This window comes from Xyrauchen texanus, chromosome 3 (assembly GCF_025860055.1).
Source record: "Xyrauchen texanus isolate HMW12.3.18 chromosome 3, RBS_HiC_50CHRs, whole genome shotgun sequence".
Taxonomy (NCBI): domain Eukaryota; kingdom Metazoa; phylum Chordata; class Actinopteri; order Cypriniformes; family Catostomidae; genus Xyrauchen; species Xyrauchen texanus.
The window spans coordinates 9,480,044-9,492,933 of record NC_068278.1 but is presented as its reverse complement, the minus strand read 5'-3'; the positions used below and the strand labels follow the sequence as shown (position 1 = coordinate 9,492,933).

General features: G+C 38.5%; 1 protein-coding gene across 2 annotated transcripts in view; it reads left to right on the top strand.

Moving 5' to 3' along the window:
• The first annotated feature begins 2,472 nt into the window (after positions 1 to 2,472).
• LOC127631390 (serine/threonine-protein kinase PAK 3-like) overlaps positions 2,473 to 12,890 on the top strand; it is a 62,923-nt gene continuing 52,505 nt past the window's right edge. For both annotated transcript variants that reach the window (XM_052109509.1, XM_052109500.1), the window contains exon 1: positions 2,473 to 2,670. The gene's annotated coding sequence lies outside the window, so the exon portion shown is untranslated. The remainder of the gene's footprint in view (positions 2,671 to 12,890) is intronic.

The window sequence follows — 12,890 nt, the reverse complement described above, 5'->3', positions numbered from 1 at the left end:
TAAAGATGAGCCTGAGGTGCCAGTTTGAGAGAGAGAGAGAGAGCCACATGTGGCTGCTGTGTATATCTGTGTGTTTGTGTTTAAATTGATTTGAGTTAATTATGTTATTAAAACTTACGTTTACTGTTGCAGCTGTCTCTCGCTTCCTTCTTTTCTGTAAACATTTGTTACATTGGTACCGAAACCCGTGAGGGAGGAGGGATATGCTTTCGTGGAGTCTTCACCGCTGACATCCGATGCCGTCTTGCTGGGGACGGAGAGTCAGAGGAACCGCTGTCATCTGCCAAGAAAGAGGAAGAGCCGTTCTGTCCACCAGGGGTTGGAGGACTTGCTGACGTCTGCCAGGGGAAGAGCAGGTTGTCGTCTGACAGAGGTCGGAGTGGCTGATGACCAGTCGACGGTGTGTCCGGGGACTGGCAAGCACTGTCTCTGCCACGATTAGCTCCTTAAACTTTAGTCCCGCCTTTATCGAATTGATTGGCTAATTCAAATGACATTGAAGAGCATTGTTAGACTACAAACTTAAAACTTAAAATTAAAGCACATAATGGACTGCAGCAGTCTAGCCATATCTGATTATTAAAAGTTACTCTTACATTTATAGTTTCTATTAATAAAATGCCTTGTATATGACTTTTCATAATAATAGCGATACAATTTTAATATATTATTTTATTATTTTTTGGAATATGTGGTGAACTGTGGTTTCTCCTGATATTTCTGATATTAATATATGCAAGAAACAGCATTTTCTTTTGTCTGTGCATGTATAACAACATTATTCTGAAGGCAGTTGTCAAGCAAAATGTGAGATGACAAGCACACATTTTTCAGTGGATAATAAATACAAATTGAAACATTTAAATAATTGGAAATAAAATCAACATAGCCTACAAACAGGTGAAAGGATTTTTTATGATAAGACACCATTATTTAGTAAAAATAAATAATAATAATAATAATAATAATATTACATTTATATAGCTCCTTACCAGAGGTAGCACACTATAAAGAAGAAGAAGAAAAAATGTCAGAGCATGTTTCAGTTTCTTCGTTTTACATAAAGAGGAATATTCCTAATAATAGAATACCCTATGGAGCATTTAAACCTTTATGGAGCATTTGAACTTTTTTTCCATTGGTGTGTGAATGTGAGTGTGAATGTGTGTGAATGGGTGAATGGGACACAGTGTAAAGCACTTTGGTAACTTCTAAGGTTAAAAAAGACGTTATATAAGTACAGACCATTTACCATTTTCCAGAAGAAAGTCTTAACCAGATAATTTCCTTAATTGCTAATGTGGACATGTGGTCAACTTTAGAAGACGGCTAGATGAGCTCCATAATGTGAAATTATCACTTCAGATCAGGAATTTGACATCACGCTCACGGCTATAAATGAATACATGGAAATCATGTGTGAATCGTGTGATCCATTAACATAGACATTTCAAGAAGTGGTTGTGCTTGTGCCTCTTTGAAGTCTTTATTTGTGACTTTCCAAACAAGGAATTTGGCTTCGGGCACATCCCTACCCGTAACCTTCATCACATTTTCTGTGACTTGTGCAACAGTAGATCTTCTGCCGGTTCGTACCAGACCTGACAGCCTTTGTTGCCCTCGGCCGTCGATGAGCCTTGGGCGCTCAACACCCTGTCGCCGGTTTCGCCATTGTCAAAGTCACTCAGGTCTTTACTCCTGCATTCAACACGTTGACTACGAGAACTAATTGTTTGCTTAATATCTAATCTACCCAGTCCCAGTACATGTTGTTAATTAATATTACTCAGTACTTAATTACACTGTAAGAAGGACACTGTAAAATAAAGTGTAACCTTTCACAGTACGTCATGTAAGTGGGCGCTCGCTGCAGAGCTCTTTTGGTGTGCTTTGTTTGCTGTGATTCTCTAATTGGCTGATTTTACCTCTTAGGATTAGGGGCATTGTAGTTCTTCACCAGAAATTCTGCTATTAAATACAATTTTGAAAATATTAAGTTGAAATAATGCAGCATGATGGCTTCAACAGAAGCATCAACTAATGATTAACAACCTTAGAGCTCATGGTAGGTCGGCCTTTAAATGTTTATAAGTTTGGTTCAAGTTCAATTGAATATGGACGAATTGAAATAAAGGGGATTTTTACTTTCTGCTAAAAGATCATTTTTCCATAGTTTTATCAACTTTTAAAAGCTCTCTAGCAAATAGATGGATTGAAAAGCTAATAGACATAGAATGAAAGCGATACAACTTTTATGGGGTCTTAAGTTTTCTGAGGTTTTTACTCTGAATGAAACTGCATGGAATAAAAAAAAACCCTCCTTATCAACTGAGAATCCACCAGTCTGTGAAACAGCAGATCCAGTTTGTCTGGCTGCGCCCTCCCCCTCTCTCCTGGCAGCTGCCTTTATTAACATGCAGTCTCTTAGCCAATAAGGCTGTAAGGGCTTTGTGACATCACTGGCTAGGGAACAGTAGGCAGGCAGTGAAGCAGGCAGGCTGCCGACTAAAGCCAGTGAGTCCAGGCTTGGGGGTCAGGAACCGGTCTGACCACAGAATGGAGAGCTTGTGTGTGCATTAGCTTTCAGGAATATATGCTGTGGAGGATGTACAAGGGAAACACACGGAGGCTTCCACGGATACAGCCAGGGAATGTCAAGACATGTTTCAGGTGAGTTGTTTCAAAGGGCTCTTTTTCTGTCCGCGATGACACGAATATGGATGAGGGAGAGAGAGAGAGAGAGAGAGAGAGAGAGACAGACAGAGGGAGGGAGGTGGATGGAGGTAGAAAGAGGAAGGGAGGAGGAGGTTGTCTTTCTCCTTGGCTTTCAGAATTCGGCCCTTCTTAGGAGGAGAGGAAAAGGAAGATGGCAGAGGAAAGAGAAAGAGATAGCAGTTGTGTTGATGGAGGAGATGCATTCTGGGTGCTGTTGCTGCTGTCAGCTGCCCCTGCCCCTGCCCCAATTCAATGCCACATCCACAAAATGCATCTCTGTTGATGTCACATAAATGAACGTTGTGGGGGTGTGTGATTGCAGAATAGAAGCAGCTGCAGAGCAAACACAGTTACTAAAAGCACTGGTATTTTGGGGGCATTGAGATTCAAGGCTGCATTTGTGTCTGTGTGAATGTCTCCATTTCAACCAAAGAATCTCGGCCCTGTTCTATTGGTGCTACAGCTGGGTAGATGCAGAAAAGGATGGATGGATGATTAGATGGAGAGATTCATGTCATTGGTGTTTGGATATGGCCTTTTTTCAGGCTGCCTGAAAAGCCTGCTTTTTTCCATGTCAGTATTTGAGCCTTTTATTGGGACGCTTCAGAATGATTGATTTTTACCTCTGCCAAGCCTGCGCAGACTCACAAGAGGCTATGCACACATGAACACACACACACACACACACACACACACACACACACACACACACACACACACACACACACACACACACACACACACACACACATTTCAGGAGTCTGAGATATTTCCAAGGCCTGTCTCTTTATGGAAGTGTTATTAGAGATGGTGGAAACAAAGAGCAAGGACAAGTGATCGGTGTAGTTCCTGACTGGGTGGAGGATTGCATTGTGCATCGGGGATTTGATTAATTTAAATGTGTCCTGTGGGACAGGGGTGTTCATGGAGTTTTTGTATGTGTATATGGATGAGGGGTACACTGTAAATAACTGACAGTTAAACTAAAGCACCAATATAGGAAATTAGGAGTTATGTCTAATCAACTTGTTTTGGACATGTAGGCAACATAAATAATAAGGCATGTAGTTGCCCCACACAAATAAATATTTTAATGTAAATTCTGTTTAAATTCTGACAATTATGATTTTTGTCATAATTGTGCTGCCCTAATATTGTCAACCAAAAAAAAAGCACATATTATTTACTTTCAATATTGGCCTTTAAAAAAAAGACAAATTTATATATTGTATATATACAGTATATATATATATATATATATATATATATACACCGATCAGCCATAACATTAAAACCACCTGGCTAATATTGTGTAGGTCCCCCTCGTGTCACCAAACTAGCGCCAATCCGCATCTCAGAATAGCATTGATATTTTTCTCACCACAATTGTATAGAGTGGTCATCTGGCACCAACAATCATGCCATGGTCCAAATCACTGAAATCACATTTTTTCTCCATTCTAGTGGTTGATATGAACATTAAGTTAAGCTCCTGACCCATATCTGGTGCCAGATGGGCTGTTTTTGTTTGGGGGGGGGGGTATTTTCTCCCGCTTTTCTCCTCAATTTGGAATGCCCAATTCCCAGTGTGCTGTAAGTCTTTGTGGTAGTGTAGTGACTCACCTCAATTGGGGTTGCGGAGGACGAATCTCAGTTACCTCCGCATCTGAGACCGTCAATCCACGCATCTTATCACTGTCAGTCTGTCCAGATACTCAGGTGACATTTCACCCCACACTTCCTGTTGCACTTGCCATTGATGTGACGGTCTTGTCGGTTAATTCTCACACACACCTTACAGTCTAGCTGATCCCACAAAAGATCAATGGGATTAAGATCCATAACACTCTTTTCCAATATATGTTGTACAATGTCTGTTTCTTTGTCCACTCTAACTTTTTCTTTTTCTTTTTCTTTTTCAAACGTGGCTTTTTCTTTGCAATTCTTCCCATAAGGCTGCACCCCTGAGTCTTCTCTTTACTGTTGTACATGAAACTGGTGTTGAGCGGGTAGAATTCAATGAAGCTGTCAGCGGAGGACATGTGAGGCGTCTATTTCTCAAACTAGAGACTCTGATGTTCTTATCCTCTTGTTTACTTGTACATCTGACCTTCCACGTCTCTTTCTGTCCTTGTAGAGCCGGTTGTGCTTTGGCCAGTTTTCAAGCATTGTATAGCCTTTATTCCTCAAAACAATGATTCACTGACGAGTTTCTAGAGAAAGCTGTTTCTTTTTTGACATTTTTGATCTAATATTGGCCTAAACTATTGCATACTGTGGCAACTCAGAAACAAACATAAAGTCAATGTTAAGCTTCATTAATTGAGCCAAATAGCTTTCAACTGTGTTTGATATAATGGCAAGTGATTTTCTAGTACCAAATTAGCAATTTAGCATGATTACTCAAGGATAAGGTGTTGGAGTGAGGGCTGCTAGAAATGGTGCCTGTCTAGATTTGATGAAAAATTAAAATTTTCAAATAGTGATAATACTGTCTTTTACATCAGTAATGTCCTGACTATACTTTGGTCAGTTGAATGCCACTTTGGTGAATTAAAGTGCCTATTTCCTTCTGAAACAACTAAATATGTGCATTATTCCAAACTTTTAGCTGCCAGTGTATATTCTTATTATTTTCTTATTATGGCCATTTGTCTTTTTATGCCAATATTGGAAGCAGATAATATCAAGGTGCGTTTTTTGTTGTTGTTGTATCTTTTTCAAGGTGTGTGTGTTGGTTCCTATGCATTCTTCTTTAAAACAATAATGGCAATCTCTCTTTTCCTCTGTTTCATTCCACTGAGGTATGAGCATCTAATGAGCAAAGTAAGCCAGGTCAGCACAACTAAAATACATGAAGCTGGGGTTCCTGTGTACAGTATGTCTTTATGTGTGTGTGTGTGTGTGTGTGTGTGTGTGTGTGTGTGTGTGTTTGTGATTTATGAGGACAATTTTGTAAGTTACAAATTAGTAATTACAAGGGTATTATGCTATAAATGTGATTTATGAGGACATTTCTAGTGTCCCCATAATTCAAATCGCTTAAAAATCATACTAAACAATGTTTTATTGAAAATGTAAAAATGCAGAAGGTTTTCTGTGAGGGTTAGGTTTAGGGGTTGTGTTAGGTTTAGAGGATAGAATCTATAGTTTGTACAGTATAAAAGTCATTATGTCTATGGAAAGTCCTCATAATGATAGGTAGACCAACATGAGTGTGTGTGTGTGTGTGTGTGTGTGTGTGTGTGTGTGTGTGTGTGTGTGTGTGTGTGTGTGTGTGTGTGTGTGTGTTTCAGATAAGGTTTGCCCACACGTTTGACGTTAAAATGTTGATCCTTTATAGACCCATTCATACTTATAAAACTGTTGTATACCTTCATATTTTGATCTTTGACATCACCTTCCGGAATTGAAAATAGATTTTATTACAACAATACATTTTTCTCACTGTTTCCCAATTCAGTAAACTGTATGATATTCACTATAGCCTATGGTGAACAGTGAATGAGTGACCAGATCAGCAATTTTGACCAACTTGATCTTTAGTGGAGGTCTACAGATATAGATGAAGAGCCCAGACGTGTCTGTATGTGTCTTCTGTACATTAGCAAAGGTTAAGGGTTTATTATTCTGGGGATATTTGGGATTAGAGTTTCTTTGGAGACCAGAAGCAAATATATGGAATGTGAGTGAGTAATGGGAGTAAAAGTGGGTGTGTGAGTGTGTTAAGTGTGATGGGGGATTTATCCAAATGGCAGGATGATTTTAGGGGGTGCGACAGGCTGAGTATTTCAGCAGCTGGTGAATGTGTGCGTTTGCATATATAATTCCATGTCTAAAGTGTGTGAGGATTGGCAGGGATGGGAGAGGAGGAGGGCATCTGTTATGAACTTTAATGAAAAGTATGTTGTTTGTTTTGGTGCCTTTGCATGCTTGTGAATGTGTGCTAAATGTCTCACTAAGGCTTAAAATGAACAGAAGGACTGAACATTTAATCACTGTGGTGAATAGGCCTGGGTGTTCCACAAGGCTCTGTTTTAGGTCCTTTTCAGTTCTTTACAGCCAGGCACAAGAACATAAAAGAATAAGAAAAGGGGTTTTCAGATGAACACATAATACACCTCAGTTTTTTTATTTAAAAAAAGGATGCAGCAGGCTCCCACCATCTGGAACTGTATAGCTCCACCACTGCGATCCAGGCACCTAAATTGGCTGTTTATAATGCAGAAAGTGCATTAGATACTTCTCCATCATTTGACCATCATTTGAAATAAAGCATGCAAAAGTTGAGCAACTGTAAAGTGAATTTGCCTCAGTAAGGTTTGAAGGAATTGGATAATATTATTAGGAAGTTGAGAGTCCTTTGGCATGATTGAGACAGTCAGAGTGCCAAGTGCAAATGTAATTATGAAACACACATTGGCTTAAATTGCTCTCATTGCTTTTTCTATAGTGTTGTGATGTTAATTAGATTTTCAGATTGAGTTTAAGGACTGCAAGTGAGAATAAGAGAGGGGTAAACAGAGGTTGCACATTCTAGTTACAGACATGTTTTTAGAGAGTATGTATGAGTTCTGTATATTAAATACACAGGGAATAATGGTATATTTCTTCTAGGGCTGGGTGATATAGCTAAAAAATTATTCGTAAAAAAAAAAGAATTAAAACTGTTAGTGATACTCAATATAAGACATGTTTATATTAAATGAACACAAGGAAAATTAATATTTAATCATTTTCATTTAGACTATATAGACAAATATAACAATACATGGTCATCAGTATTTGCCTACCTAAATGTTAATAAAACATACTAATACCGGTATATGAAAAATATTAGTCAAAATCATTCTTATGTTCACAAGGTTGCTTAATTGTATATCACCAGCAAAAATATATATATTCAATGTATAAATGAATGAATGAATTAATTATTGAACATATAATAAATATATATTAGGGATGTTCAGGAGTAATCAATTAATCAAGTACTAGTTTAGCTTTAAATATTCGACTAGTAAAAATTCGACTGCTCAAATATTGCAATTTGATTTTCCTTTGTGTTTTTGCCCGCCATTGACCACAATGAAACTGCTTTTCCATCTAATCTTGCAGTTAGAACTCATTGAATTGGTTGGTGCTGTGAATGCATGACCTTGTTAAAGGAATTGTTTACCCAAAAATAATTGAATTATTGGATTTTATCACTTCATAAGTCTTCAATGTATGTTTATATGTGAGAGTGCAATTTCTTTTTTTTTTGCCATTTAGTTTTTTTAAATCTAGATGTTGTTGTTTACGCATAGTGCTAATTTTCATAATAACAGTAACTGGTTCAAAGATTGAAGACTGGACATTCTAAATTTCAAGTAATTGATTAGTCTTTTTTGTTTTTGTAAGAGTACTCTACAAAATTAATCAAAATGCCCATCTATAAAATGTATTCTTATATACTGAATATGAACATATTTATATACACTGATGAGCCAAAACTTTATGACCACCTGCCTAATATGCTGTTGGTCCTCTGCGTGCCACCAAAACAGCACTGACACACCAAGGCATGGACTCTACAAAACCCCTGAAGGAGTCCTGTGGTATCTGGCACCAAGACTTTAGCAACAGATCCTTCAAGTCCTTTAAGTTGCGAGGTGGTGCAGCCGTGTATTGAACTTGTTGGTCCAGCACATCCCACAGATGCTCAGTCGGATTGAGATCTGGGGAATTTGGTGTGCAGTGTGGCAGGGTGCATTATCCTGCAGAAATAGGCCACTGCCACCAGGGTATACATTGTCATGAAGGTGTGTACTTGGTCTGCAACAATGTTTAGGTAGGTGGTACGTGTCAAATTGACATCCAAATGAATGACCAGACCCAGGGTTTCCCAGCAGATCATTGCCCAGAGCATCATACTCCCTCCACTGGCTTGTCTTCTCTCCACAGTACATCCTGGTGCCATCACTTCCCCAGATAAACAGTGCACAAGTACATGGCCCTCCACGTGATTTAAAAGAAAACGGACTCATCGGACCAAGTGACCTTCTTCCACTGAGTGGTCATAATGTTTTGGCTCATCTGTGTGTATATACAGTATATATATAATGTGTGTGTGTGTGTGTGTGTGTGTGTGTGTAGATAATAATCAATAATTGAATCTGTATGAATGAATATATGTTGTCAATACTCAGTATTCTGCCCAGCCCTAATCTCTTGACAGATGAAATCACCTAAACTAAGTGTTAACAATTGCTTAAAACACACACGCAAGTTTCTGGATAGAATTAGCACCAGCGTTAGAGACTAAGGAAATATGATATACTCAGCCACACACTTGAAAATATAAATGATCCTCAGCCTCACTTCTATGGCCGCATTGTCACATTTAACGTGTGTGCCTGTGTGCCTCTGCAAAGTGCTAGGAGGGCCCTGGTCACTATACTGGATTAACATAGAGGATTGAGTGCCATCTGGCAACCGCCTGCAGAGAGAGAGAGACAGGCACTTACCCACAAACCCCCACATCTACTCCTAATAGAGTATACTATGGCATTCTGTACTATTGATTTATTAATCCTATAGTCAGTTTCTAACCCTAACCTTGTGTGTGTGTGTGTGTGTGTGTGAGCCTGTATTTATCACTTTGTGGGTACCAAATGTCCCCATAAGGATAGTAAAACCCGAAATTTTTGACCTTGTGGGGACATTTTGTCGGTCCCCATGAGGAAAACAGCTTATAAATCATACTAAATTATGTTTTTTGAAAATGTAAAAATGCAGAATGTTTTCTGTGAGGGTTAGGTTTAGGGGTAGGGTTAGGTTTAGGGGATAGAATATAAAGTTTGTACAGTATAAAAACCATTATGTCTATGGAAAGTCCCCATAAAACATGGAAACACAACGATGTGTGTGTGTGTGTGTGTGTGTGTGTGTGTGTGTGTGTGTGTGTGTGTGTGTGTGTGTGTGTGTGTGTGTGTGTGTGTGAAAGAGCAAATGAAGTAGGTTTGTATGCAGTAGCGGATCCTGGCATAGGCACCTAGGGCAGCACAACAGGGTACCTGATCGGCCACCCACCAACAGAGCTCGCAAGATTGCGATGGGGAAAAGGTGCCCCGAACTGTGCCGCCCCATTCCTGGCTCACTATGGGAGAAAGGTGCTCCAAATCATGCCACCCTGCCCCCAGAAGATTGCTATGTGAGAAAGGTGCCTTAAATCGAGCCACCCTGCCCCCGCAGAGAGCTCGCAAGATTGCAATGGGGTAAAGGTGACCTGAGTTGTTCCTGACAGGCTACTCAGCCTTAAAGTCTCTATATGGTTAAGATTATGAATGTTCATAATGTATTTTTACATTCTGAACAAACATAAGATAGATAGATAGATAGATAGACAGACAGACAGACAGACAGACAGACAGACAGACAGACAGACAGATAGATAGATAGATAGATAGATAGATAGATAGATAGATAGATAGATAGATTAGACAGACAGACAGACAGACAGATAGATTAGACAGACAGACAGACAGACACATAGATAGATAGATAGATAGATAGATAGATAGATAGATAGATAGATAGATAGATAGATAGATAGATAGATAGATAGATAGATAGATAGATAGATTAGACAGACAGACAGACAGATAGATAGATCAGACAGACAGACAGACAGATAGATAGACAGACAGACAGACAGATAGACAGACATATAGATAGACAGACAGACAGACAGACAGACAGACAGACAGACAGACAGATAGACAGATAGATAGATAGATAGATAGATAGATAGATAGATAGATAGATAGATAGATAGATAGATAGATAGACAGACAGACAGACAGATATATATAGACAGACAAATAGACAGACAGACAGACAGACATATAGACAGATAGATAGACAGACAGACATATAGACAGATAGACAGACAGACAGACAGATAGAGAGAGAGAGAGATAGATAGATAGAAAGATAGATAGATAGATAGACAGACAGATAGATATATATAGACAGACAGACAGACAGACAGATAGATAGATTAGACAGACAGACAGACAGATAGATTAGACAGACAGACAGACAGACAGACAGACAGACAGACAGATAGATAGATAGACAGATAGATAGATAGATAGATAGATAGATAGATAGAGATAGATAGATAGATTAGACAGACAGACAGACAGACAGATAGATAGATAGATAGATAGATAGATAGATAGATAGATAGATAGATAGATAGATAGATAGATAGATAGATAGATAGATAGATAGATAGATAGATAGATAGATAGATATTTTAGAAGAATATTTTATTTTATATTTTAGCTCTGTAAGTCCATAAAATGCAAGTGAATGTTGGCCAGAACTTTGAAGCTCCAAAAAGCACATAAAGGCAGCATAAAACTAATCCAGTGGTTAAATCTATGTCTTCAGAAGCGACATGATAGATGTGGGTGAGAAACAGATCAATATCAAAAAGTCCCTTTTTACACTAAATCTCTACTTACACTTTCAGATGTGAAAGTGAAAATAAACAGGCATTACATGTGACTTTCAGATGTGAAAGTGGAAATTTAGAGTATAAAAAGGACTTTAATATTGATCTGTTTCTCCAGTTGTTGTTGTTGATATTAAGGGGGTCGTCACGTCGGATCTCACTTAGGGCACCAAGTAAGCCAGACCCGCCACTGTTTGTATGTTTGATATTAAGTCATGACATAAATATAAATACACACAAACACATACACAAATGTTTGTTTTTACATTTTGGTGGGGGCTTCCCATTGTCTTCCGTTGGCCTTAAATGCCTTATTGGACTATGACAAAACATTGGACTATGGGTGTTGCTTTGTGAACAGATGTTTAGCATCATACTATATTGTGTATTTTAGCATGGCTGGACGCTGTATTGACTAATAAGGGACTGGAACAATCCGTGATGAGAACAACATGAGCGTGAATGAATGATGGCAGAATTAAAATTTTTGTGTGAACTGAGAAACAAAAATAAAATAAAATAAATAAAAGTGTGTATGTGTGTAATGTGAAGTCTGTTGGGTCGCTTCTTGCAAGTGAGACGAGTAATGTTAAATTAGCCAGTGTATCTAGCGCATAAACTCTATGTCGATACTTCAAATGTCATGAAAAACTGGTTTGGAAACATTTTATTCAAGAAAATTGGCATTAATGCAAAAATGTAGTGTCACGTGACAGAATTATTCGAATTATTAGCATGTGTTAATCATGACGGCATATACCTTAAGTCCTTAAAAGCCAAATGATTGTATATGAAGCATTACTGGCAGTGTTATGGATTGGTCTTAACGGCATATGCTGCAAACAGATCTGCATCATGACAAGTCCAGGTGTGCCAACACAAATCTTGTATCATGCACCGGTCATCGACAAGTGCAAGGAGTGAAAGTTTCCACCACTACTTGGTACAGGTTGTCAGTTTGAACAGGGCAATGACGATTCGCTTTCTGGTCAGAACTGGTGGCAACCTGTGATAGGCGCAACATCAGGACCAATATTACAGTCTTTTATCTTTATCGATAAAAAAACAGCGTGACAAGTGGATGGAAACTAGGTTAACGAGAGCATCTTTAGTGAGGAAGATTTTCATGAGCCTAAGGCTGCTGTAGCTGCAGAAAACCCATTTACTGCTGTAGTGTTAGTCAGTATTACAGCCGTCTCAGCAGGGAATCACACAGAACTTACCCTCAGCCATCAATATTGTCTGCTATTTCCCAGTAGACTACCATTGATTTTTCTGCTAATAATTTGCGCTTTATGTACCCTGTTTGGCATGCGTTTTGAAGTGGTTTTGAAATTGCGCATGCAGAAATGTAATCAAACATACTCACTTAAACCATCCTCTCTCTCTCTCTAAATGTAGCATAGGGAACTACAATTCAATTTAGTGAATCATTCGGATGGTTTTTAAATGAACTATAGTTCAAATAATTCAGGGAATCATTCCCTGCGCAGAAGTCACTTCGCTTATTTTAAGTGATTTGTGTTTTTAGATGATACGTTTCTTCTTTTTTGATTATTTATGTGGCACAAAAGCAATACAGATCTATAATTATAGGCTATAGCCTACTTTAATGTCCACCAAGCAAAAATGATCTCGGTTCTCCTCTTTACCTCTCCTCAATAAGCTGCAT